Raw genomic sequence first — 26310 nt, 5'->3', positions numbered from 1 at the left:
TGAAGGGGATCCAGATGCAGTTAGGCTCCTGACAGTTCTGCCTGCTGGAGTGCCTCCCGCCTCCCTCCCCTGGCTTTCAGATCTTACAGTGCCCGCAGCACACACTCACTCTTCACTCACTCCAATGCCAGCTGTACTCAGGGCTCTGTAGCTGCTTCTGCCACGGGCTAAGGTGTCTCCATTTTCTCATCTAACAGCGCTTGTTCACCTGAAAAGTTTTTCATGACCTTGAGTATTTAGGTATATAAAATAGGAATACAAACTGAACACTCACTGATAATTAACCCATAAAGAAATTATTTTGAAAGCAATTATTTGGTATATATGCCATTTAAAAATTACTGATTTAAGTGTTTTAAAAAAGATTGATTTATTTTATGTGTATGAGTGATTTGCCTGTATGTAAATGTGCCACATGAGGACAGTGCCAACTGAGGCCAAAAGAGGGAGTTGGATTCCCTGGAGCTCCAGAACAGACAGCTGGGAAGTTTCATGTTGCTGCTGGGCCCCTGCAAGAGCAGCAAGTGTTTTTAATCACTGAGCCATCTCTCTATCCCTTTATACATATTATTTCACCACTTTATTGAAGATGAAAGCAAATTTGCATACTAATGAGATAGATGTTTGTGCTTTTTTTTTTTTTTAAACATAAGGAATTAAATCTTGGCTGAACATTTGATACTGCAGGACACGGAGCCTCTTCAGTGTTTTACAGTGTTGATTAAGATTTCTATTTTATAATAATCAATGCTGAGTTAATCCCTTTGCATTAATGTATAGCATAAAATGGCAAAAGTATGTTCGGGGCCATTTAGGACAATTGTTGGAAATTCTGTCCCAATTCCAAGCCAAAATTCACTGAAGGATTTTTTTTTTAAACAAAATAAAAGTCAAGTCAGCAACTTTTAAAATCAAACCTTCGAACATAGTGCAGTCCAAAGGATATACGCTGAGCAATGGTGGTAGAAAAATGTTCAAAGTCTTCATTTTCCATAATTAAATAAATCATCATGGTTTTAGAGCAGAAAACTGTATCTGTAACATCACTGCAATTCATAATATAATGTAGTCTTGACGCAGCCCAGTTGTCTCAGGCAGCATTCATCGGAGTTCACTGGTGTTGCGTGTTGTGCCAGTGTGCACAGGGCACAGTGTGCATGTCGTGTGATTAGAACCTACAGTGAAGGCTACAATGAAGCCCCATGATGCAACGCGGTGAACAGGTGGGTGCTGCCGGAAACACCTCAGGTCCAGCACGTGTTTGAGTTCGGAGTAACTTTTGGTTCTTGAACATCCTGAAATCGTTTACTGTTGTCAACTACCATGCAATCTACATTCAATTGTGTGACCCCCGTATGGGACAGTGACCTCAATTTAAGAAGTGGTGCTGAATGAGGTTCGCAAAGGTGTCAGAGACTTATGCACTTTTAGATCTTAGAGAAAAAGGTGTTCATTGAGGATTTTTGATTCATTTGAATATAACATGTAACAGTTTTCTAATGATTGTTTTCCATCTCGCTTATCCAACTTCCTATCTTAGTGCATGGTTGTCTCCCCGTGTTGTGCTGACAAACACATACCACGTGCCTGACTTTTTATGTGAGTTCTGGCAACTGAACTCCTAAGCCATGTCCCTAGGCACATATACTCTCCTGATTGCTTGTTACCTTCATTGCATTATTGTAACTGGGTTCGAAATAGTTTTTGTTTTGTTTTGTTTTATATTATCAATGTTTGTTTTGGGGTTCGTATATTTGTTTGTAAAACTAAGTTAGTTGTTTTATTGTGGTGTCTGCCTACATGTGTGTCTTCATACTTGGTTCTCACTGTTCCTTTCCTTCGTTACTCTCTCTGTGTTCTTCATGCTCAACTGGTCTTTTCCTTTCCCCAGATAGTCTTCATTTCTGCTATCTTATGACTCATATTCCATTACCCTACTTCCTAGTCATGAAGATCTCTTTTAAGATTTATTATTCTGGGCTGCCATCTTGCGTCCCCACGTGTGTGCGCCTTATCTCAGCTGGTCTGCCCGAAACTCCCTTAGCATGAACTTTAGTTCCCCGCACAATCCCATTTCCACTCCAAAAAGATGAAAGAAATGATCATGAACCAGGACAAACTCACTAAACTGCAGGTACAAGTGCGCATTGGTGGAAAAAGGAACTGTTCATAGAAAGAAGAGGGTGGTTCACAAAACAGCCACAGCAGACGATAAAAAACTGCAGTTCTCCTTAAAGACCTTAGGGGTAAACAATGTCTCTGGTATTGAAGAGGTGAACATGTTTACAAACCAAGGAACAGTGATCCATTTTAACAACCCTAAAGTTCAGGCATCTCTGGCAGCAAACACCTTCACCATTACAGGCCACGCTGAGACAAAGCAGCGGACAGACATGCTTCCCAGTACCCTCAACCAGCTTGGTGCAGACAGTCTGACTAGTTTAAGGAGCCTGGCGGAAGCTCTGCCCAAACAATCTGTGGACAGAAAAGCACCACTTGTTACAGGAGAGGAAGATGATGATGAAGTTCCAGATCTGGTGGAGGATTTTGATGAGATTTCTAACAATGAGGCAAACTGAATTGAAACAACTTCTGAAGAAGTTGACACTTGCAGAAGTTACAGGAGCTGCTATTTTATATCATGACTGCTTTTTAAATTTTTTTTTTTGTTTATTATGGCTCTGATAAAATCTAGATCTCTGGTATTTTTAAGCCCAAGCTCCTGGGACACTGTAGCTCTTTTCGCTTATACCTAATTCATTCTTTGTGGCAAATTAAGCTGAAGAAGCCTAGGAGTAAAGTTTGGAAAAGGGTAATAAAAAAAAGATCTATTACTCCTTTTTCAATATCTGTTTTCACATTTCGTGAACTTCAAATATATGTATGTAATACACACATATATACATTTATAAGTATGTACATACATACATACATGCATACATACACATTTGATTTTAAATCAAGATTCCATATTTAAGAGAAAACCCATGCTATTTGTCTTCCAAAGTCTAGATTATTTAACTTAACACAATGCTTTCTGGTTGCATCTGTTTTCCTGCTAATTTCATGATTTTATTTTTCTTTACAGCTCCATAAAATTCCATAGTATATATTATCCCCATTTTCTCTATCCACTCCTTTGTTCCCCTAGGTTGCCTCATCTCCAGGTATTTAGTAGGTAGTGGTGAGTATGGATGGACAAGTGTCCCTTGGTTTGTTGACTTAGAATCCTGGGTAAAAAGTCCAAGAGTGGTAGAGCCGAGTGCTATAAGTGGTTCTGTTTCCAGATTTTTTCCCTTCCTTCCTTCCTTCCTTCCTTCCTTCCTTCCTTCCTTCCTTCCTTCCTTTCTTTCTTCCTTCCTTCTTTCCTTCCTTCCTTCCTTCCTTCTTTCCTTCCTTCCTTCCTTCCTTCTTTCCTTCCTTCCTTCCTTTCTTTCTTTCTTCCTTCCTTCCTTCCTTTCTTTCTTCCTCTTTGAGAAAACTTCATACTAATTTCTGTAGTGGCTGGACCAGTTTACATTTTTACCTGCAGTGAATAAGAGTCCCATGTCCCCACAACCTCAACAGCATGTGTTTTCTTGATGGTAGCTGTGCTGATGTGTCAGGGGTACAAACCAATCAGTTTTTAATCTATCTTTCTCAGATGGCTAAGCACATTTAACTGTACTGCATATGTCACTTATGTGTGAAATCAAAATAATAATAATAATTAATAATAATAATTATTGAACTAATTGCAACAAGTTACCAGTGGGTAGGGTTAAGTGAAAGGGGAGATGCTGGTCAGACAGTACAAACCTTCAAGTTCTGGACTAGAGAGATCACTCATCAGGTAAGGACAGTTGCAGCCAAGCCTGGTGCCCTGAGCTCTCTTCTGGAACTATGTGGTAGAAGAAGAGAACTGAGTTCTTTAAGTTGTCCTCTGGCCTTTACATGTGTGTGTGGCACCCCCCAACACACAGATGAACAAGTTCTGAAAATGCAATATCCCAAGTTGGTGAGTGAGTTAGTAATATTGTATGTTAAAAATTTGCTAAATGGATGGGTCTCAAATATTCCCATCACAAAATAAATGATAACTAGAGATAATAGATATGTTAGCTTGATTATGGAAATCATTTTACAATATGTGTGTGTTTCTCTCTTTCTGTATATATTAAAAACAACATATATATTAAAAACATCACATCGAACATCTCAAATATATAAGGTGTTTTGTTTATTAGGCCTCAATGAACCTGGAAATAAAAGATAAGATATATTTTTGATCTTTTAAAATAAAGCCACTTAAAATGAAAACATCTGCTATTATTATATGGTCATTGTAACAATCTACTATAATGAATATTTTATTATGAAGCTGTATGAAAGAAAAAGTATTTGCATCAATTAAAAGCAAATATTGATTGATTAAAGCAACCACAGGTTGTATATCTACTGTATATACAACACTGGTCTCAGTAATAATGGAGCTGAGACATTCCTGTCCCTTTATTGGGTTACAGTTCTTACACAAAGTATTATTGGTGTGTTTGTAGTGATGCTGGTAAAAACAGCTACTCCACTGGCAGTCAAGTGAAAATATGTAATTACACATAGTATATAATATTCCCCAGTTCAGCTAAAGACTAGGTTTCCTATTTATGTCTTTACTATAACTTCTGTCATTACTTTCAAAACTATTCTTTTATAGTACAAAGTTTACCACGAAGAAAAAATTTTAAATGAGGCCTCTCAATATACTTAAAAACAGAATTTTTATCTTAAAACAATATTATCTGTCTGTCATCTGTCTTTCTCCAATGTAGTCTTTCTCTATTCCCTAGGATAACCTTGAACTTCAAGATTCTGTTGAGTAGCTTGTTCTATTGGGACTATGGCCACATGCTACCATGCCCAGTTCCAAACAAAATAATCTCAAGACTTTTCTTTTTAGAACTGATATGAACATTGATTCTTAAGACATGAGTTTTCCTCCTAGTCCTACTACAAGATAGCATGATCCTGGGTGAATTATGCAGTTTTTGTCACTGAACAGGAGGAATATGGCACCAATGCACTGAATGCATGTGAGCATGCTCCATGAACCCTGAATGTTGTTATGATAGGTTAGACTTTATTAGCGCTGTGTTTTGAATCTTGCTAAATCTGGGAATTTGACTATGCTTTTTTGGGGGGTTAGTTTTATACCTGTTTTTGGTGTTGAAGACAACATCATGGCTGTAGATAAACTCTTTTTGGTCATTGAGTACATTCTTGTGGTCTTTCCTCTGGCAGAAGTGCTGCTGATGTGACTGTCTTTGTACTTCTCTCCCCTGAGGCCTCTTAAGCTAGGGGATTCATTTCATTTCCAGCTCCAGCTGGGAGTGCTCTTGAGTTCTGTGTTTCCTCTAAGTCTGAGAGGTGATAGCTTGCTCATTTCTAGACACCCATCCTTGCGTGTGATTTGAACCATGCACACTGGATTCCCTCCTTCTTGCTTTCCTCTCTCTGTTAGCCTGCTCTCTTAACCATTGCTGTTCTTCTCAGAGCTTCCTCTGCTTTACAGCCAGAGAGTGCTGGATGCGGCAGTTCTTCCATTTACTTATATGCTAACTCCTTTACTCTACTGCAAATCCTGCAGTGAAACAAAAGTATAGCAATTGTCTCTTCTCATTCCATTTCTATAAAAGAGATTTGTTTATTTGGTGTGTGGCAGCTGCGGCAGGGGTGGGGGGCGCAATCATGTGCACATGCATGTGCATTCGCAAGTCACAGGACTTTGAGGGGGTCCGGCTTTTTCCTTCCGCTGTGTAGGTTTCAGAGACCGAACTCAGGTCATTGAGTTTGGCAGCAAGTGTCTTTCCCCACCTGAGCCATCTCACCAGCCCTTTCTTTTTACATCTAAGCACGTGTGTCTAGCTTAACTGAAAGGTCTGGTAGTGCTCTTGGAATTATACCAAAAGTGTGTGTTTTGGATCAGTTGCTCATCTACCAACTCTGGAGTCACAAGATTCACCATTTCATCTCAGCTATTTACGTGGGTGGTACATTAGGGGACCACCTAACTTACCTCAAGTCTGCTGATTCTTTCCTGTACAGTGGGATATAAAGACTTCTGGCAGGCTGGGGATGTGGCTAAGTTGGTGAGAATGCTCGCCTAGTATGCCTGAGGTGCTGGGTTTGCCCCCCACCCCGCTAACATCACATAATCTACATGTGGTAGCCCACTCCTGTAATCTTAATGGTCAGGAGGTGGAGGCAGAAAGATCAGAAGTTCAAAGCAAGCTCATATATAACAAGTTCGAGGCAAGTCAGGGATATACCAGACTGTGTTGGAAACCAGATAAAGGTGGAGGTGGGGAGGTGTCTCAGTGTATCCTTCCTTTGCAAGGAGGGCCTGAGTTTAGATCTCTAGCATGTACATAAAAAGCTGAGCATGGCAACACAACCCTGCAGCCCCAGTGCTGAGGGGGTGCAGACACACCCCAGGGGCTCTCTGCTCAGCTAGTTTAGTTGTACCTGAAGCTGAGAACTCGAGGTTCAGTGAGAGATCCTAAATCAGAAAATATATGGAGATGTGATTACAAGGGAATTCCCTCTGTTGTGGTATGGGTAAGTGCCGTGTGTATTGCAACACACATACACACATACATGAATGCACAAGCACACACACACATACACACCCCATTTAAAGAAAACAATAACTCATTTGTCTCTCTTTTTTTTTTTTCTTTTTGGCTTTTCGAGACAGGGTTTCTCTGTATAGCCCTGGCTGACATGGAACTCACTCTGTAGATCAGGCTGGCCTTGAACTCAGAAATCTACCTGTCTCTGCCTCCCAAGTGCTGGAATTAAAGGTGTGCGCCACCACTGCCCAGCAGTCATTTGTCTCTTAATGTGAAGATAAACAACAAGTTTTGTGGTCAGCAAAGGCCCGTGTACCTGTCAGGTACCTGCCATTGCTCTGGCAGATTTCCTGGGAGTTCGTTATCAGTGTTATCAGTGAAGGGGCTTTGAGACCAGCTGAAACACAATGTCTTAGTTGGGATTTTTATTGCTGTGAAGAAACACCATGATCGCAGCAACTCTTACAAAGGAAAACATTCAAGAGGTTTGGTCTATTCTGCATGGTGGGAAGCAGGGCAGCAAGCAGGCGGACATTGTGCTGGAGAAAGAGTTGAGATTTGGGTGGGCAAGCAGCAGGAAGTGAATTGGTTTGAGCTTCTGAGAGCTTGAAGCTCACCCCTCTAGTCAAGTACCTCCTCCAACAAAGCAACACCCACTCCTAGGCCACACCTCCTAATAGTGCCATTCCTGATGGGCCTGTGGTACCATAGACAGGAAAGCATGTGCTTGCCCTCTAGAGAAGTTACTGAGTGAGAGTGGAGCTAAAGACACCTCAAGTTTCATGGAAAATAACACTTGGACATTCTGCCCTAACTCAGCTCCACAGGAGTCTCTGTCCTTACAATACATTATTAGACGTTTGTCTTTTGAGATCACAGTAGTTGTTATGCCTGGAGCAATCACTCTCCACACCCATTACCTGATTAAATCAGAGAACTAGGTCCCATGTGCCTCTTGAATGTCTGTATTCTTTTTCCTTTAGCAAATTACACGTGTTTTGAGGTATAGGGCCATGTGTACGAATGCCTCTTATCAGAAACTGATGGAGTGTGACAGTGATTTATAGCAAGTGGTGCTGGAAATGGGTGGCATTTGTGTGAAGCCCAACTGAGTTCTGTTTTTTTTTCTCCCTTTGTTGGAAATCGGGGAAAGAACAGAGCATTCTGTGTTCTCTCTCTTTTTTTTTTTTTAAATCTTTGTTTTAAATGACCCTATATTAAAAGAGTAAAGAGGAATCAAATGTTTATATAACTGTGGCTGTCAACCACACATTGTAGTTTACTCAGAAGTAACCTACCCTTTGATATTGTCATTCATGTATATGTATGTGTATGTATACGTATACATATTTACAGTCATATATCTATACAAACTATCCTTTATTTGAAATGCTGGGTTCAGATGCTAAACTCTATAGACTTTTTGGAATATTGCAGACATCTAACATAATATCTTAGATCCTGCACTAAAGACAAAGCTCATTTGTGTCTTATATGCACCTTATACACATGGCCTGAGAAGTATTCTGTACAATATTTTAGTTCACTACTGTTTTGGCTATGATTCAACATGTGAAGGTAGATGTGGAATTCTCTTCTGGTATAATCAGATCAGCTTGTAAGACATTTCCAACCTTGAAGAACCTCATGTATATGAATATATATTCACACACACACACACACACCTTGCAAATGCTAGGCAAATGTCCTTACCACAGAGGTATATCCTTAGCCCCACACTTGATATTTTAGGATTACAGGTGTTGAATTAACTCTATGCCTCACCATGTGTGTGTGTGTGTGTGTGTGTGTGTGTGTGTATATATATATATATATATATATTTACTATATATAAAAATATATATATTTACTAACTTGATATTGGTAGGTAAAATTTTAGCTCCCTTTTATTTCTCTTTCTTCTTATAATCCCAATGTAGTCCCAATTTGGTTACTTTGTCAAAGTTCCATTTACCTTTTTGTGCTTAATAAAATCTTAGTACCATAAAATAGCTATTGGTACTTCTCCCAGTCCCTATGGGTCAGTCAGAATTGAAAAGGGTTGACCAGATGACTCTGACATCTCATGTAATTGTAGTCAGACAGTGAATAAGATGGAACTGGAGGAGCTGGCTAGCTCCCTCTTTCCAGGTAACCTTGGGGCTCTTCCTATAGGATCTTCCCATCGTCTAACCTAGTAAATGTATTACAGTGGCCAAGGAAGATGATAAATGACTCAGCACATAACACCTCAGAAGTCACTACACTGTTAGCTTGTCATAGACAAGTTCAAAGTCAAGGGGATAGAACATAATTATTACCCTTACATGGGAAGGGTATCAAATAATTTGGGATCATGGATTTAGTTTTATTTTGATTGAGAATGAGTCTCTTAAAGTAGCTTAAGCTTTGGCCCTAAACTCATTATGTTATCCAGGCTAGCTTTGTACTTCTAGTCCTCTGATCTCAGCTTTCTAAGTTGCTTTGATTACGGACCTGTGTCATCTCATTCAGTTGAGGGCTGTTTTAAAATGGCCAAAATCAATGTTTTATTGTGACTGAAGAAATACAGTTGACTACTGAGGCAAATAGGATGCTAAAGAAGTTCTCAGACTCATGGCAAAGCATTTTGGTTTCTTTGGGAAGATGCATGCTTTGGTCTGTCCTTTATTCTATCAGAATCTCTAGCTGTCTTCCTCCAGCTCTGCAGCTTTCCCCATAGTCAGACCTACTAGATAATCAGTCAGTAACATCTCTTCCTCTGTAGTTACTCTTCTGAGTTCCTCTGCTCTCTACATCACACAGCTGCTTTTTTTTTTTTTTTTTTTTTTGGCATGTGCATGAGAGTTTCCTCCATCTCTCTCTCTGGGTTAAATCTCTCAATTTCTGGGTCATATGCTTTCTGTTTTGTCCACCCTATTCCTCAGTAACTTATTTCTCGAGAAAGGCAGCCTGGAGGTAAGATTCTAAAGAGCAGAATCCATGGATCTCCCCCTCCCTTAGCATTTGTCTGTGTGCAGAATTCCAGGTTGCAAACATCTCTGAATTCTGAAGGCATGGTTTCCTCCCTGTCTGTTTTCCAACATGCTCATGGGAAGCCAAATGTCTGTTGATTCTCTATCCTCTGTGTTAACTGTACTTTTCTGTCTGGAAGTTAGACTCTTCTCTTCACTCCTGGTGTTTATGTTTCAGATCCAGCTCTTCATTCGTTTTTCTGGTTAGTAACTGTCCACAGAAAGTATCTTTATGTAGACCAACTTTCTTGAATTGAGGGTATCCTTCTCAGAGAAGGATATTCTGGGTCAACTACTTAGAGAAATTACCTTCCCTTGAGGTTCGTGCACCAGGGTACAGGGCATGGTGAGGAGAGCTTGGCTATTGGCCTCCATTGCTTCTTTCCTGGCTAAGTATGTAATGTACTACTCTTATAGTGCATACCAATTACACACAAGACTCTCTGTGCGCACTAGCTGTGTGTTACTAGATTGTGGTGCAGACTGACTGCACAATTTATGACCACAGTGCACACTGACACACACTACATGACCACAGCATATACTGACCACCCAATACATGATTACAGTGCACACTGACAAATGCTATATTCTGGTTGGGCATGCTGACTGAACACTAAAAGACTAAGCTATATGCTGATTACATGCTGCATGACTGGTTCACACTGACACACATGATGGTGATGCACACTGACTGCACACTACAAGAGCACAGTGCACACTGGCTGTGGTATTAGGCATTTGGCAAGTGGACCTTGCAAATCTGGAGACTCATTGCATTCCATACCTTGGGACTTTCTTACATGTTCACTAATTCCCTTCCCATAGCCTCTTCTTCCTCATGTTAGAAGCCTGCTCTTAGATGTTGGACCTGCTTATAGATTTACTAACTTCATTGTCCTGTTGGTGTTTATCTCTGGATTATTGATTGTTCTTAAGTTCAATTCTCAGACTCAAAAATTTCAAGTAAAAACATAATTTTACTTACACATTTTGTATTTCTTTCTTTCTTTTCTTTCTTTCTTTCTTTCTTTCTTTCTTTCTTTCTTTCTTTCTTTCTTTCTTCTCTCTCTCTCTCTCTCTCTCTCTCTCTCTCTCTCTCTCTCTCTCTCTCTCTCTCTCTCTCTCTCTTTCTTTCCCGAATCTACTTTGTAGCCCAGGTTGACCTTGAACTCACGGTTATCCTCCTTTTCTCAGCCATCTGATATTGAGATTATATCTATGAGCTACCACACCTTGCTTCTTCTCTTTTTCTTTTTTTCCTTAGGGCAAAAGATTTCTTAAAACATGTATAAATGTAGAATATGAAATTCATGATTTTTCTTCATTTGTTGTATGTGTGGTTCGAACATGTGTGTGCTGGTCAGTAGGCTTTTGGATGTCTGTTGCCGGCCAGTGCTGTCTGACACACTGCCCTGAGACTGTGTCTCTCAGTGAACCGGAAAGTCAGTGAGTTCGCATACACTGGATGGTCAACTAGCTCTTGGTATCCACCTGCCTTTCTTAAGGGATTACCAGCACGCCAGTCTTGGTGCTTGTGATAATCCTAAATTGTCAATATCCTCTTTATTTAATTTTGGTAGGTAATGTGTTGTTTTGGAATTATTTATTGGAAATCTCTGTATTTTCCCATAAGCACTCACAGCTATAAACTGCCTTCTCTGGACCATCTTAGGTATCCCACAGCATTTCTGATATTTGCTTTCATTTTCCTGTTTTTTTTTTTTTCCAGTCTCTATATCTTTGTGTAGTTTCTTTAGCTCTTTCTTCTTTTTGCTATTGATTTCTAATGTTATTATACTGTAATCTGATAAGATACAAAGAATTATTTGGTTCATTTGTATTTTGTAAGAAGTAGTTTGTGCATTAAGATGTGATCTTTCTTAAAGAAAGTTCTGTGGGATGCTGAGGATAAAGCATATTCTGTGTTTGTTAGTTGGAATATTCCACATATACTTGTTAAATCCGCTTGATCTAAAACTTCTTTGTTTATTTTTGATTTGGGTGACATACAAACATGAGGGCTTCAAAATCACCCAATTCTCTTTGTTTTCTGATCTATATGTCCTTTGGTGTCTATTTGTTTCTGTTGTATGAAGTTGGGAACTCCAATAATTGGTAAATGGATATTTATAATTATTGTGTCTCTTGGATAAATTGTTCTCTTTATTAATTTTTAGTGGTTTTCTTTATCTTTTTGGAGTAATTTTGGTTTCAGGCTTACTTTGTCAGATATCATGGTAATTGTGCGAGTTTAGTTTTTGTCTTCTATTATTTGGTAAATTCACTTCCATTATTTTACGTTACACTATTGTGTGCTTTTTCTAGTGAGGCATGTTTCTTGGAGGCAACAGACAGACCTTGTTTTTAAGACATTCAGCTAGTATACATCTATTCACTATGGTATCTTGGCTATCACTTATATTTGGGGTTATTATCAGAAGATATTTTCTGTTTTCTGTGATTTTATTATCCATTTTTCGGTTTGTTAGTTCTCTTTTCCCCTTCCCCTTCTGGATTAAAGTTCTGATGGATTACTGCAGTGAACAGGTGGATTCTTCCTTAGTTTCTTTCTGTACCCTATTCCTCTTATGTCATCTTTACCACACTATCATAGTTGAGAACACCTTTGTTCTCCTCCATGTTTAGGATTACTTTAACCATCCTCTACACGCACAGGTTGGTAGTCCTGAGTTGCTTCACTTTGACTTTGTCATCACTTTGGTGCTGTTTTCCATCACTTTGAAAGATGTTTTTACTGGATGTGGTAATCTTGGTTGGCATTTGCTTACTTTCAGGGTTTGAAATATATCACTCTATGATCTCCTGTTTTTAGGGTTTCTGTTGAAAGATCTGATGTTATTTTGATATGCTTGCCTTTTTAAGTGCATTTGCATTTTTTTGTAGAGAATTTAAGGTTTTTTGTTTTTTGGTTGTTGTTGTTGTGTGCTAAAGCATTTTGATTATACCACGTTGGGGAGATGTGTTTTCCTAGCCATGTCTACTTGGAATTCTAAATTCTAAATGCCTTGTATTTGGATATCCATTACTTTCTGTATGTTTGGGAATTTTTCTGCTTGTAAGCTCATTGATAGATTCTTAGGCTTTTGCTTTAGAATCTATCTCAGCTTTTTCATATCCCAGGCTTCTTGGAAGTTGTGCTCAAGTTCATTTATAAATTTATTTGGATTTCTCAAATGGGGTTTTGCTCTGAAGCCTTGCCTAGAACTTTCTATATACACCAGATGGACCTTGTATATACACTCTATACATAAAGATCTGTCTGTCTCTTCCTCCTCAGTGCTGGGATTAAAGATATATACCACTATACCTTGATTTATTTAGTTTTAAAGTTGATGTCTGAATATAGTATGCCCTCAGCATTGTTGCACATTCCTAACATTATTTATTCTACTTAGTCTTGTATATTGGTAACAGCCTTTTATTATTATTATTATTGCTTTAACTATTTTTACTGGGCTTATTGTTTAATTTTCAACATTTATATTAGTTTTGTTTGTCTTTTTAGATGGGGAGTTATGTACTCTAGGCAGGTCTTGAACTTGCTGTGTAGATGTGCATGACTTTGAACCTCTGATCCTTCATACTCCACCTCCTGGTTGCCAGGATCACAGGAATTCTCCATGTGTCCCGTTTATGCAGTGTCAAGGACTGCACAGGGCCTGCCATAAGCACTCTACCAACCTAGCTCCGTCCTCAACCCTTGCCTAACTTTTTTCCAAGTGTCAATTTCTCTGTTTAGTTTGGGGTCCACATTGTTTTCTCATGTGTGTTTCTGACTTTCTTCTCCAGGTTTTGGGGTTTCTTACTTCATTCAGCTGTTTCTTTTAAATCCTCTTTTAAGTCATCGGTTATCTATACAAGCAAACTTTTGAATTCCTCTGGCAATTTATTCATTTTTATGTTGTTGTTGTTGTTGTTGTTATTATTATTATTATTATGATGATGATGATGATGATGATGATGATGATGTCAGGGTTTCTCTGTGTAGCCCTGGCTGCTCTAGAACTGGCTCTGTAGACCAGGCTAGTCTCAAACTCACAGATCTACCTGCCTCTGCCCATCCTTAAGTGCTGGGATTAAAGTCATATGTTACCATCACTATCTTTAAATTCTGTAGTTGAGGAGGTGTCATCTTTAGTGAGGTCACATTACTTCGCTTTTCACATTCTGTTGCAATTTAAGCAGCTTTGGCTTAGCTATCTCTTCAGCTGTTTTTGGAAGTTAGTGGGAAGCTGCTCTTGAGGCCTCAAACTCTAATACTACCCAGAGAAGAGAGGACTAAGTGCTATCCCCGAGAGCACAGCAAATGGTACAGGGTAAGGAAACGCTGCTGGAGCTGATGGAAGCCTACTTAACGGGCTACCAACAATGGTAGAGTAGGAACAACAGAACATGCCGCACACTGCTGTAGAGTGTTGAAATCCTTTAGGGTAAATGTAGCAATAGTAAGTGGATGAGATAGAAGGAAAGGACGGGGAAAAATGGGGAAATGGGGTAGAAGTGAGGTCAAGTAAAAGTAAAGGAGAAGAGGAACGCAGAAGAATGTTACAAGTGGAAGGGCAGTGGCCAACTCAGCAGTTAGGAGCACTCATGAACACTCACTATATTTGAAGACCTGGGCCCTGAACCCAATGCCTGCCCACATGGTGGCTCACACCACCATGTTCCAAGGGATCCAATGTCCTCTTCTGACCTCCACTAGCAACAGACACACACACACACAGAACACATACATATAATGCATGTGAAGAAATACTCATTTATGTATTAAAATAAAAGTAAAATAATCTTTAAACAAGTTTAAAAAATATATCTGAAGAAATTTAAAAAGATTAAAAAAATAAACCTCAAATGGTTGCCTAATAATAAAAAAGAATACACGAATGAACTATATAATGGAAGAAGAGAAATAAAAACTTCAAAAAACTTTTCCTCAAAACCGACATGCATGAAACCAGGCATGGTGGCACAGGCCTTTGATCCCAGCACTCAGGAGGCAGAGTCAGGAGGATCTCTGTGAGTATGTGGCCAGCTCATTTACATAGCCAGTCTAGGATAGTCAGAGTTTACATAGTGAGAGACCATGACTCAAAACAAATAAAAAGCAATATATATGATGAAATGATATGCTAATAAAAGTATAGTAAAAGGGATAAATGACAGGTTAGGAGGCAGAGAAGACAGGAATGCAGTTTGCTTGCCCCCTCTCCTGGGTTCCTTAAATTTGGAGTCTGGTGAGTGAGTGGGTCTGGGGATGGAGAGGATCAGTTACACTTGTCTTTCTTGTGATTTTTGTGGCGTCCTGGTCTGGACTAGGTAAGTGTCAGATCTCTTACTTTGGTAGTTTCCCTTCTTTCTGTGTGAGTGGGCCTCTGCCACTCTTTAAGTTTTGCTTTCTGTCAGCTGGTCCGGTTCTATCATTTCCCAAGATGCATCAGTGTGGACACGCTGGGTGGTATCTTTGGACCAGGAAGTTTCTTTCTAGCGCGATGTGATTCTAGGAGCAGGTACAACAAAGGGGTCTATAAAGGCGGACCTGTTTCTGAAATGATACAACTTACTGGGCATTTCTCATTTACAAAGGGACAAGACTATGGCTATCTCTTTGGCGCTTCAGTTTCCTGACCAATTTGGGATTGAAACTGCTTGTAGACCTGTCTCTAGAGATTGATGTACCACTGATCTCCAGTGTGGGCCTCTCAAGTTACAGAGTGATGAGATTTGTGTCCAGCCACCTAGCATGGGCTATCTCACCCTGTGCAGTAAGTGGCCAGAGGCAAGCTTCCTGTGCCTGTACTTCTTTGTTAGCATCTCCTTCTTTTACTATGCATGACTGCCTCCTACCACTGGCTCTTTATCTGGGGCTGTGACAAGATGTAATGGCCCTAGCAGGTAGCTAGGTTTTAAACAATAGTTTCTTCTCAATCCGGTTGGTTTCCAGCCACAGTCCTCTGACACACGGGAAGGGACCATATGAAACTACTCTCCACTACTGACCTATTTCTCTGAAGGAGTCACCATCTAGCCAAGGCTTTGGAATTCTAGATGCTTGTCCTGTGTGAAAGGACAGCCAGTGTATTTATCAGGGCCCTACCTTACTCTTAGAATCAGGCTCAGCTTCCTCTTCTCTACTAAGGAATCAAGTGGCTGGGCTCTGTGCCACTTGCTCCCCACCCCTCCCCCCTGCCCGCTAGCCCCAGCTGCTCAGCTCTATGATCTGTTCAGTTGTCCCTTTGTGAATTTCAGATGCCTTGCATCATGTGGAGACAGCCTCTGATCCACTACCTTACCCACAAGGGCCCCACTGACCTATTTATATGTACCTATCACATTGTGCTGCTCAGCTCAGCTATAAGCTAGGTCTTCATGGTATTACATAGTATTAGTGATATAATTGGGGTTATTTTAAAATTACATTTATCTACTATTTATTTAATGTGTCTTCACAAGTGCATGCACATGACAGTGTGCATGTAGAAGTCAGAGGACAATTTTTTAGAGTCTGTTCTCCCCTTCAACCACATGTTTCCATAGATCAAACTCAGGCTGTCAGGCTTGGTGGCAAGTGTCTTTACCCACTGAGCCATCTTGCTGGCCTCTGAATTCTTAAAACTACAGATATACCTCAACTTACTATTGTTTCCCATACTGATAAACTCAACCATAGGCTGAGGTTATAAGTGAAAAGAGCATGTACTACAGCTAGCCTGCACAATGTCACAGTCCAAGGCACTATGAGAGTGGAATATTGTCTACTCTGTGAGCACATGGTTGACCAGGAGCTATAGCTACTGCTGGTGCTCAGTATCTTCAGAGAGTACTCCCTTGGGAAAAGATCAAACTCCAACATTTGAAGCATAGCTTGTGTAGAAATTGTAGTGTTTTCAGAACATTGTAAAATCCAGAAACCCATAGATGGCTCTTAGCCTTACCCAGTGTAAGAACAAAGACCATTTTCAGCAATCAGATTGTTGACATTCCAGAAAATGTCAACATCACTCTGAAGGGGCGCACAGTCATTGTGAAGGGCTCCAGAGGAACCCTCTGGAGAGACTTCAATCACATCAAAGAGCCAAGTCTTCTTGGAAAGAAAAAGAAGAGGCTCTAGGCTGTCAGGTAACAGAAAGGAACTGACTACTCTCTGAGCCATCTGCAGTCATGTTCAGAACATGATCAAGGGTGTTGCGCTCAGCTTTTGTTACAAGACAAGGCCTGTGTATATTCACTTCCCCATCGATGTTGTTATTCCAAGGAGTGGGTCTTGGGCTGAAATCCAAAATTTCTTGGGTGAAAAATACATGAGAAGGGTTCAAACGAGGACAGGAGTTGCCTGTTCTGTCTCTCAAGCCCAGAGGATAAATTAATCCCTGAAGGAAATGATAATGAATTTGTTTCAAATTCAGCAAGCCACAACAGTTAAAAAGGATATCAGAAAGTTTGGGATTGGTATCTGTGTGTCTGAAAAGGCAACGGAGAAGCAGGCTGATGAGGAGGAACAAGAGCCTGAGTTAAAAGACTTGCATTGAAAAAAAATCCATTGTTGTTAATCAGGCGGTAGGCATTTACATTATTGAGCCTCCTTCCATTTAGTAGCTTTAGATTTTCTCCGTCATGCCTTATATAGGTCTCACACGTACCTCTGAGAAATTATCACTGCATAGTTCATGAATTTTAATGTGACTGTTAAGGGAAATTATTTTAAGAACTTTCTATAGTTGTTGCTTTCTAGGACTATAATTAACTTTCCTGCATCAACTGTATACTGCTAACTTGATAGACTGACTTATTAATTCTAGCAATATTTTGTAGATTGCTTAGGGAGTTCTACATGTATGAACACTTTCATTTCTTTTCAGTGCCTATCACTTCAGTTTATTTTTCTTGTCTAGTTCTGCTGGCTGGTCCCTCTAATTCAGAGAGGAGTAAAAACGAGGAGAGCACCCAGTGCTTTACTAGTTATATGTATGTTTTCTTTTTCTTTTTCTTTTTTCTTTTTTTAAGATTCTATTTATCAACTTGGAGAATTTTCTTTCTTAAAAAATAATTTAGCTGGGCGGTGGTGGCACACGCCTTTAATCCCAGCATTTGGGAGGCAGAGGCAGGTGGATTTCTGAGTTCGAGGCCAGCCTGGTTTACAGAGTGAGTTCCAGGACAGCCAGGGCTACACAGAGAAACCCTGTCCCAGAAAAACAACAACAACAACAACAACAACAAAATAATAATAATAATTTACTTCTATGTGTATGTGACATGTGTTATATGTGGATGTGCATAAATTTATAAGCAGGAATGTGGCCACATGTGTGCCCTGTGCACATATGGAAGTTGAAAGACAGTCTTGGCTGTCATTTGTCACCTTCTACCTCTGTTTTGCTGTTGAGCATGCCAGGCAGATTGGCTGGCCCACGTTCTTCCAGGGGTTTTCCAGTCTCTGTGGTTCCTCTTCTTGTAGGAGTGTTGTCATTACAGATGATTCTGTCTTCTAGCCTTTTAGATATTTTCTGAGGATTTGAACTTAGATCCTCATACTTCTTGGCAAATGCTTTTATTCTGAGTTATCTCCTTGCCCCAGCCTCAACCTTGGAATTTTTATTTTTTAAAAGAAAATTTAAGTTATTATTATTGTTATTGTTGGGGTGTGTGTGTGTGTGTGTGTGTGTGTGTGTGTGTGTATGTGTTGATGTACATGTGCTACAACATGTGTGTGGAATCAGAGGATGACTTTCTGGAATCAGGTCATCCTTCCTTCCATTGTAGGTTCCAGGGATTGAACTCATAGCATCAGGCTTGCCTGCAAGCACTTTTACCTGGGGAGCCATCTTTACAGACCTAGAACTTCCTTTCTGTTGCTAGATTCCTGAGTTTTAATTTTACATGGGTGTTGAATTTTTGTCAAGCACATTTCAACCTCATGTTTTCTTGTTTAGTCTGCTGATACAGTGAATTGCTTTTTATAATATTTTTATTGTTACGTTTCTATTGTATTCTGGGGGTTTGCTTTATCCCTTTCTATATTGTTAATACTGTTCATGAGGCATGATAATATATAATTTTATCTCCCATAATGTGGCTGTCAGTCTTTAGCAGCAGTATTATGCTGATTGCATAATTAGCTGGCAAGTTCTGAAAGGGTTTGTATAAAATTAACAGTAATTTTCCTTAAATGTCTGATAGAATTTACCAGTGAAACAATATAGATTTGATGATTTCTTTGTATATATGCCTTTGACAATTCATTCAATTTTAAACATTTGAAATATTAAAAATTTCTACTTGGTTTTGTGTTAATTTCAGGAAGTCTTATTTTTTATAGGCAGTTATTTCATTTAATCTGTTACTTTGTTAAACTATATACATTTTCTATGAATTTTCTTCTTTGTTAAAATACTTATATTTTCTGATATGAATTTTCTTCATTATACTGTTATTTTTTAGTATCCTTGGTAGATACTGAATCTCCCCCATTGATAGCAAAATTTATGGATGCTCACATTATATAAAATATCATAATTATTTGTATAGAATCTATACATACCCTCCTGTATATTTTAGGTTAGCCCCAGATCATTTGTCATAGTGGATACAGTGGAACATGTATGTAAATAGTTGTCCCATATGACTTAGGGAAGCTACTTGTGTTTATTACAGACATACATTTTTCCTAAGCACGTTTGATCCTCAGTTGGCTGACCATGCTAAGACAGAACCTTAGACAGGAAGATGGAGTAGACCCTTTGTTTAAAATATTGGAAGTTTGTTTTGTTCATCCTAAGCAGGAGTTTATCAATTTTTTCACATTAAAAAGATTAGTTCTTTAAATGGTATAGCTCTGTTTCAATTAAGAACACATTAAAAGATAAAGCTAGTTCTTTGAAGATTTCATACAATGCCTTTTGATCTACTTTCTTAGTTTCTCTTAGATCTGTCCTCCCTTCTCTGCCCATCCAACTTTGTGTCTTCCTTAAGAAAAAACAAAAAAACCCATTAAGTACAGTTTGTGCTGCCATTATATTCTTGGGTATGTGGCCATTTACTGGAACATGATTGACCCACCAGGAGCCATACCCTTAAAAACAAAACCAAAACAAAGGAACAACAAATTTAAAAAAAAAAATTCCAGCAGCTACCAATTGCCAATAGCGTCCCAGCAATGGTGGAAATTCCAGCAGCTACCAATTGCCAATAGCGTCCCAGCAATGGTGGGACTTTGTGCCCACCCCTTCTCCATGCTCAGATTTTGTCCGACTTGAGCTAGCCCAGGTCTTGTGCATGCCGCCACAACCACTGTAAGTTAGCAAGTACAACTGCTCTGTCATGTTCAAAAAGCACTATTTCCTTGAAGTTATTATTCACTACCTCTGGGTCTTACAATCTTTCTGTCCCCACTTTCACAATGATTCCAAAGCCTTGGCATGTGTGTGTGTGTGTGTGTGTGTGTGTGTGTGTGTGTGTGATAAAGATGTTTTATTTGTTTGACCATTCAGTAGTGTCTAAATCTGTGCACTCTAACCAGTTGTAGGTCTCTGTGTTAACTGCTATCTGCTGCAAAAAGCAACTTCTCTGTTGAGGGTTGAGAGATGCATTAAGTCTATTCAGCAGCATATTATTAGTATGTTCTTCTCTAGGGTTCATGACCTGCCTAGCCACAGGTTCTTGGACTCCAGTAACAGTGCCAGGTATGGATTTCATCTTGTAGAGCAGGCCTTCAAGCCAATTAGGAAGTGGTTGGTTATTCCTATAACATTCATGCCACTATTGGACCAGTGGCTGGCCATTATTGTAACTCTCAGGGTTCCCAGCTAGATAAGATTAATGGCTACTTTTCTTCTCTGGCAGTGTGCACATAACCTTGAGCATCCTGAAAGCTAGCCAGCAGAGACGAGGCTTCCACTTGGCATCGGCTTGATTTCTCCATGTACTATGACTTACATATATACTATCTTCAGCAAAATGAACTATTTATTTTTTCGAGACAAGTGCTGGGATTATAGGCATGTACTACCAAACCTGGCTTTATGTGACTCAGGATATCAAACCAGTGTTTTGTGTAATTGAGCTTAAGTAATCAACTAGTTGAGCTATATTCCTAGCCACCCAAACATTTTTTTTAATTATCTATTTTTTATTGGATATTTTCTTTATTTACATTTCAAATGTTATCCCCTTTCCAGGTCTCCCATCCAGAACCCCCATCCCATCCCCTCTCCCCCTGCCTCTATGAGGGTACTCACCCACCCCCACCCCCACTCACACTCCTGCCTTTCCACCCTGGCATTCCCCTACACGGGGGCATCAAACCCCCTCAGGCCCAAGGGCCACTCCTCCCACTTATACACAACAAGGCCATCCTCTGCCACATATGTGGCTAGAGCCATGGGTGTTTCCATGTGCACTCTTTGGTTGGTAGTCCCCCTGGGAACTCCAGGGGGGATCTGGCCATTTGACACTGTTGCTCCCCCCCCCATGGGGCTGCAAACCTCCTCAACTCCTTCAGTCCCTTCTCCAACTCCTTCACTGACCGCACGTTCAGTCCAATGGGTTTGTCAACTATATATGGGATAGATCCCCAGGTGAGGTATTCTCTGGATGGCTTTTCCCTCAGTTTCTGCTCCATACTTTGTCTCCATATTTCCTCCTTTATTTTATTTCCCCTTCTAAGAAGCACTGAAGCATCCATACTTTGGTCTTCCTTCTTCTTAAGCTTCATATGGTCTGTAAATTTTATCTTGGGTATTCTGAATTTTTGGACTAATATCCACTTATCAGTGAGTGTATATCAAGTGTGTTCTTTTGTGACTGGGTTACCTCACTCAGGATGAAATTTTCAAGTTCCATCCATTTGCCTGCGAATTTCATGAAGTCATTGTTTTTAATAGCTGAGTAGGACTCCATTGTATAAATGTATCACATTTTCTGTATCCTTTCCTCTGTTGAGGGTTTTTGCCAGCTCCTGGCTATTATAAATGAGGCTGCTATGAACATAGTGGAGCATGTGTCCTTATTACATGTTGGGGCATCTTCTGGGTATATGCCCAGGAGTGGTATAGCTGGATACTCAGGTAGTACTATGTCCATTTTTCTGAGGAAACATCAGACTGATTTCCAGAGTGGTTGTACCAGCTTACAATCCCACCAACAATGGGGGAATGTTCCTCTTTCTCCACATCCTTGCCAGCATCTGCTGTCATCTGAGTTTTTGATTTTAGCTATTCTGACTGGTGTGAGGTGGTTTCCAGCGGTTTTGCTTTTATTGATTTCTAATTTGCCTATATTATGGTGTATCTCACAGTTTGGAAGTTTGCTCCTCTACATGGTAATCATGAAAGATGGTGAAATCTTTCAGATGGAGGGTTTATTATAATGGGATTAGATCATTTGGAAAATGTTTCTTTCAGAAGGGGTTCATGTAATTCTTGGAGGAGCCTGGTTAATTCTTACATGAGTGATCTGTTTCACACCTAGACCACTACATTCACTTGGCTCGTCTGTAACTAGCTGTTCCCCTGTCTGTGTCTCTGCTGTGCTCTCATGCAGCCATTGTCAGAGACTCAGCAGTTGAATCTTTCTTGGCCTTCCAGAGTCAAATGTATGCTATATAAACCTAGTTTCTTTATTAAAAAGAATACCAAGTTTCAGTTTCAGTTGTTAGAGTAAGAGAAAAGAGACTAATGGGATTGGGAAACCCACTTTAAACATAAGATTTTGATTTTTAAAAAATTCTGTTATGACTTGTTTTATGGAGCCATCTGTAGTCTATCTTAATGAACATTCAGCATGCATCTGAAAATAAAATGCTCTGCATTTTCTCTTAAGTGTTTCATAAAGATTAACTAGGTTGAAGTTATTCACCATTGAATATTCACATTCCACATTGTCTCTTGTTTATTTGTTTGTTGGATAGGGTTTCACTGGGGAGCCCTGGCTGGTCTGAATTTATGGAGACCAGAGGTCTGCCTGCTTCTGTCTCTTGAGTGCCAGGAATAAGCCATGCCCCACAATGCCTGGCCTCATTCCTGATGTTTTAAGGGTGTATCTGTTTTGTTAGTTGCTGAGGAAGAAGAATCAAAATCTCTAGTGATTGTGGATCCCTTTTTCCCTTTAGCTCTGTTTCACTTCATATGTTTCCGAGCTTGGCTGTTCTGAACTTTTGCATTTATGGCCTCTTGTGAAATGACCTTTTTGTCACTATGAAATATTACTGCTGTTCATAGAGATGCCCCTGAGCTGTAAGCCCTGTTTGGTTGATATTATTCTAGCCAGTCTTGGTGTCTTGCAGTCAGTACTCATGGTGTCCCTTCCTGTCCTTTAACTTCCACCTTGCATGTGTCTTTATATTTAGCATGTCTCTTAAGGCAACAGGTGATTGGATCATGACTTTGTCTACAAAAACAAATGTTTATTTGAATTTTAGTATTTCACTAGTCTGCATTTAAAGTAATTATTGATGTGTCTCTTATCTTTTAATATTCAATTCTATTCAGTTCTATTCAATTTCTTTATGTGGCTTTTCTTCCTTGGTTTCCCCCTTTTTTTATCTTCTCAATAATTTTAGTAGAATTGCTTTGAGTTTCTCTTTATTTAAGTTGATGCTGGCTATGGGCTTGTTGGAAACTGACTTTATTATATGGAGGTTTGCCCTTTGTATCCCTAATCTTTCTAGGTCTTTTATCATGAATAGGTGTTGGATTTTGTCAGAGGTCTTTCCTCTATCTATTGAGATCATGTGGATTGTGTTTATTGATTTACATGTGTTGAACCATCCCTACATCTCTGGGATGAAGCCTACTTGATCATGATGGATTTTTTTTTTACATGTTCTTGGATTTGGTTTATCAATATTTTATTGACTACTTTTGCATCTGTGTTCATAAAGGAAATTGGTCTGTAATTGTTTTTCTTTGTTGGGCCTTGTCTTAGGGTTTCTATTGCTGTGAAGAGACACCATGACCAAGACAGTTCTTCTGATTTATAGGTTCAGAGGTTCAGTCTATTATCATCATGGCAGGAAGCATGGCAGCATCCAGGCAGACATGGTGCTGGAGAAGGAGCTAAGAATTCTACATCTTGATCTGAAGGCTGCTAGGAAAAAGATCTCTTCCACACTGGGCAGAGCCTGAACATCAGATCTCAGAGCCAGCCTACACAGTGACACACTTCCTCCAACAAGGCCACACTTCCAAACAGGGCCATTTCCCATGAACCATGACGAGTATTGGCATTAACACTTCTTTGAAAGTCTGGTAGAATTCTGTACTAAAACCATCTGGCCCTAGTGTTTTTTTTTTTTTTTTTTAAGATTTTTTTTTTTAATGACTGCTTCTACTTCACTAAGGGACCTCTTTCATGCTGTTGTTAAGTCCTACTTTCCATCTCTAAATTTGTTAATGTGGATCTCTCCCTCTGCCTTTGAGTTAATTTGGATAAAATTTTGCCAATCTTTTGATATTCTCAAAGAACCAATTCTTTGTATCACTGACTCTTTGTATTGTTCTTTATTGTTTCTACTTTATTGATTTCAGCCCCTAGTTTGGTTTGAATCTGTTTTGTCAGATATTAAAGTGGCTGGCTTGATTATTTATTGCCAATTCTTCATTTTGAATATTTCTTCTTTTTGTTCTAGAAGTTTCAGGTGTGCTGTCATTATTATGAGATCTCTCCAGTTTTTAATGCAGGGAGTTAGTGCTGTGGACTTGCCTTTTAGAACTGTATTGTGTCCCAAAAATTTGGGTATGTTGTATATTTATTTTCATTCAATTCTAGAATGTCTTTGATTTCTTTCTCGACCCATTTTTTTCATTCAATTTCCATGAGTTTGTAAGCTTTCTGTTGTTTTTATTACTGTTGACATTCAGTTTTAATCTGTGGTGGTCAGATAGTATAAGGGGATTATTTCAATTTTCTTGTATCTGTTGAGACTTGCTTTGTATCTGAATATATGGTCAGTTTTGGAGAAAGTTCCTTTAGGTACTGAGAAGAAGGTGTGTTCTTTGTGTTTGGGTGAAATGTTCTGTAAATATCTATTAGGTTTATAGTGTCTTTTAACTCCAGTCTTTCTCTTTAGTTTTTGTCTGGATGACCTATTTGTAAGAGTGGGTATTGGAGCTTCCCACTGTCAGAATATAAGCATTAATTAGTACTGTTTCTTTTGTGAACTTAGGTGCCCCTATGTTTGGTGAATAGGTGTTAAAATTGCAATGTCCTCTTGTTGAATTTTTCCTTTGATGTGTATATATCATCCTTTATCTTTTCTAATTAGTTTTGGTTTGAAGTCTGTTTTGTCAGATATTAAAGTGGCTGTACAAGCTCACTTTGTAGGTCCATTTTCTTGGAATATCTTTTTTCATCCTTTTACCCTGAGGTGATGTCTATCCTTGATGTTAAGGTATGTTCCTTGGGTATAGCAGAAGGATGGATCCTGTTTTTGCATCCATTCTGTTAGTCTGTGTCTTTTTTTTTTTTTTTTTTTTATAACCAGGGAACTGAGATCATTTATGTTGAGATCAATGAGCAGTGTTTGTTGATGCTTGTCATTTTGTTGTTGTGGTGTGGTGGTCTCTCTATGTGTGTATGACTGTGTGTGTGTTTCTCCTTTTTTTGATTTGCTGGTCTGAGATTATTCTTCAAGTTTTCTTGGGTTTAATTAACCTCCTTAGGTTGGAGGGTTTTTTTTTTTTTTTTTTAGAATCTTCTGTAGGGCTGGATTTGTATATAGATATTGTTTAAATTTGGTTTTATCAGGGGTTGTTTCATTTTCTCCATTTATTATGATTGAAAGTTTTTCTGAGTTTAGTAGTTTGCACTGGTACTGTAGTTTCTAAGAGTCTGTAGCATATCTGTCTAGGTCTTCTGGCTTTCAGAGTATCCATTGGGAAGTCAAGTGTTATTCTGATAGGTCTGCTTTTATATGTTACCTGCTCTTTTTCCTTTGTATCTTTTAATATTCTTTGTTCTGTATACTCAGTGTTTTATTATGCCGAGGGGATTTTCTTTTCTGGTCCAGTCTATTTGGTGTTCTGTAAGCTCCTTGCACCTTTATAGGCATCTTCTTTAGGTTAGGATAATTTTCTTCTATGATTTTGCTGAAAATATTTTCTGTGTCTTTGACTTGGGTTTCTTCTCCTTCATCTACCCCTATTATTCTTAGATTTGGTTTGTTCATAGTGTCCCAGACTTCCTGGATGTTTTGTGCTAGAAGTTTTTTAGACTTCTTTTTGACTGAGGTATCATTTCTTCTATTGTATCTTCAATGCCCAAGACTCTCTCTTCCATCTCTTATGTCTTGTTGATATGGTTTACCTCTGAGGTTCCTGTTTGAGTTCCTAAATGTTTTGTTTCTACATTTCCCTCAGTTAGGTTTTCTTTATTGGTTCTATTTCCTTTTTCAGGTCTTGAACTGTTTTTATTAATTCCACTATTTTTGTTTTCATAGATTTCCTTAAGGGATATACTAATTTCCTCCTAAAGGTCCTCTGTCACATTCATAAAAGCAGCTTTAATGTCTTTTTAAAAAATGTATTTATTATTATATGTAAGTACACTTTAGTTGTCTCCAGACACACTAGAAGAAGGCATCAGATGTCATTACAAATGGTTGTGAGCTAGATGCTGAGAAAGCATTTGACAAAATCCAACATCCCTTCATGATAAAAGTCTTGGAAAGATCA

At 39.1% G+C, this 26310-nt stretch overlaps 1 protein-coding gene and 2 pseudogenes across 1 annotated transcript in view; 2 read left to right on the top strand and 1 right to left on the bottom strand.

The window, feature by feature from the left end:
* The window catches only part of LOC116085170, a 42714-nt pseudogene extending 24249 nt beyond the window's left edge, over positions 1–18465 (bottom strand).
* Cacna1d (calcium voltage-gated channel subunit alpha1 D) overlaps positions 1–26310 on the top strand; it is a 445956-nt gene that overhangs the window by 78805 nt on the left and 340841 nt on the right. The window lies entirely within an intron of this gene.
* LOC116084339 lies at positions 2090–2579 on the top strand (annotated as a pseudogene).

This window comes from Mastomys coucha, unplaced genomic scaffold (genome assembly GCF_008632895.1).
Source record: "Mastomys coucha isolate ucsf_1 unplaced genomic scaffold, UCSF_Mcou_1 pScaffold9, whole genome shotgun sequence".
In the NCBI taxonomy this organism is placed as follows: domain Eukaryota; kingdom Metazoa; phylum Chordata; class Mammalia; order Rodentia; family Muridae; genus Mastomys; species Mastomys coucha.
The sequence above is the reverse complement of the archived record's forward strand: the minus strand, read 5'-3'. Positions and strand labels throughout refer to the sequence as shown.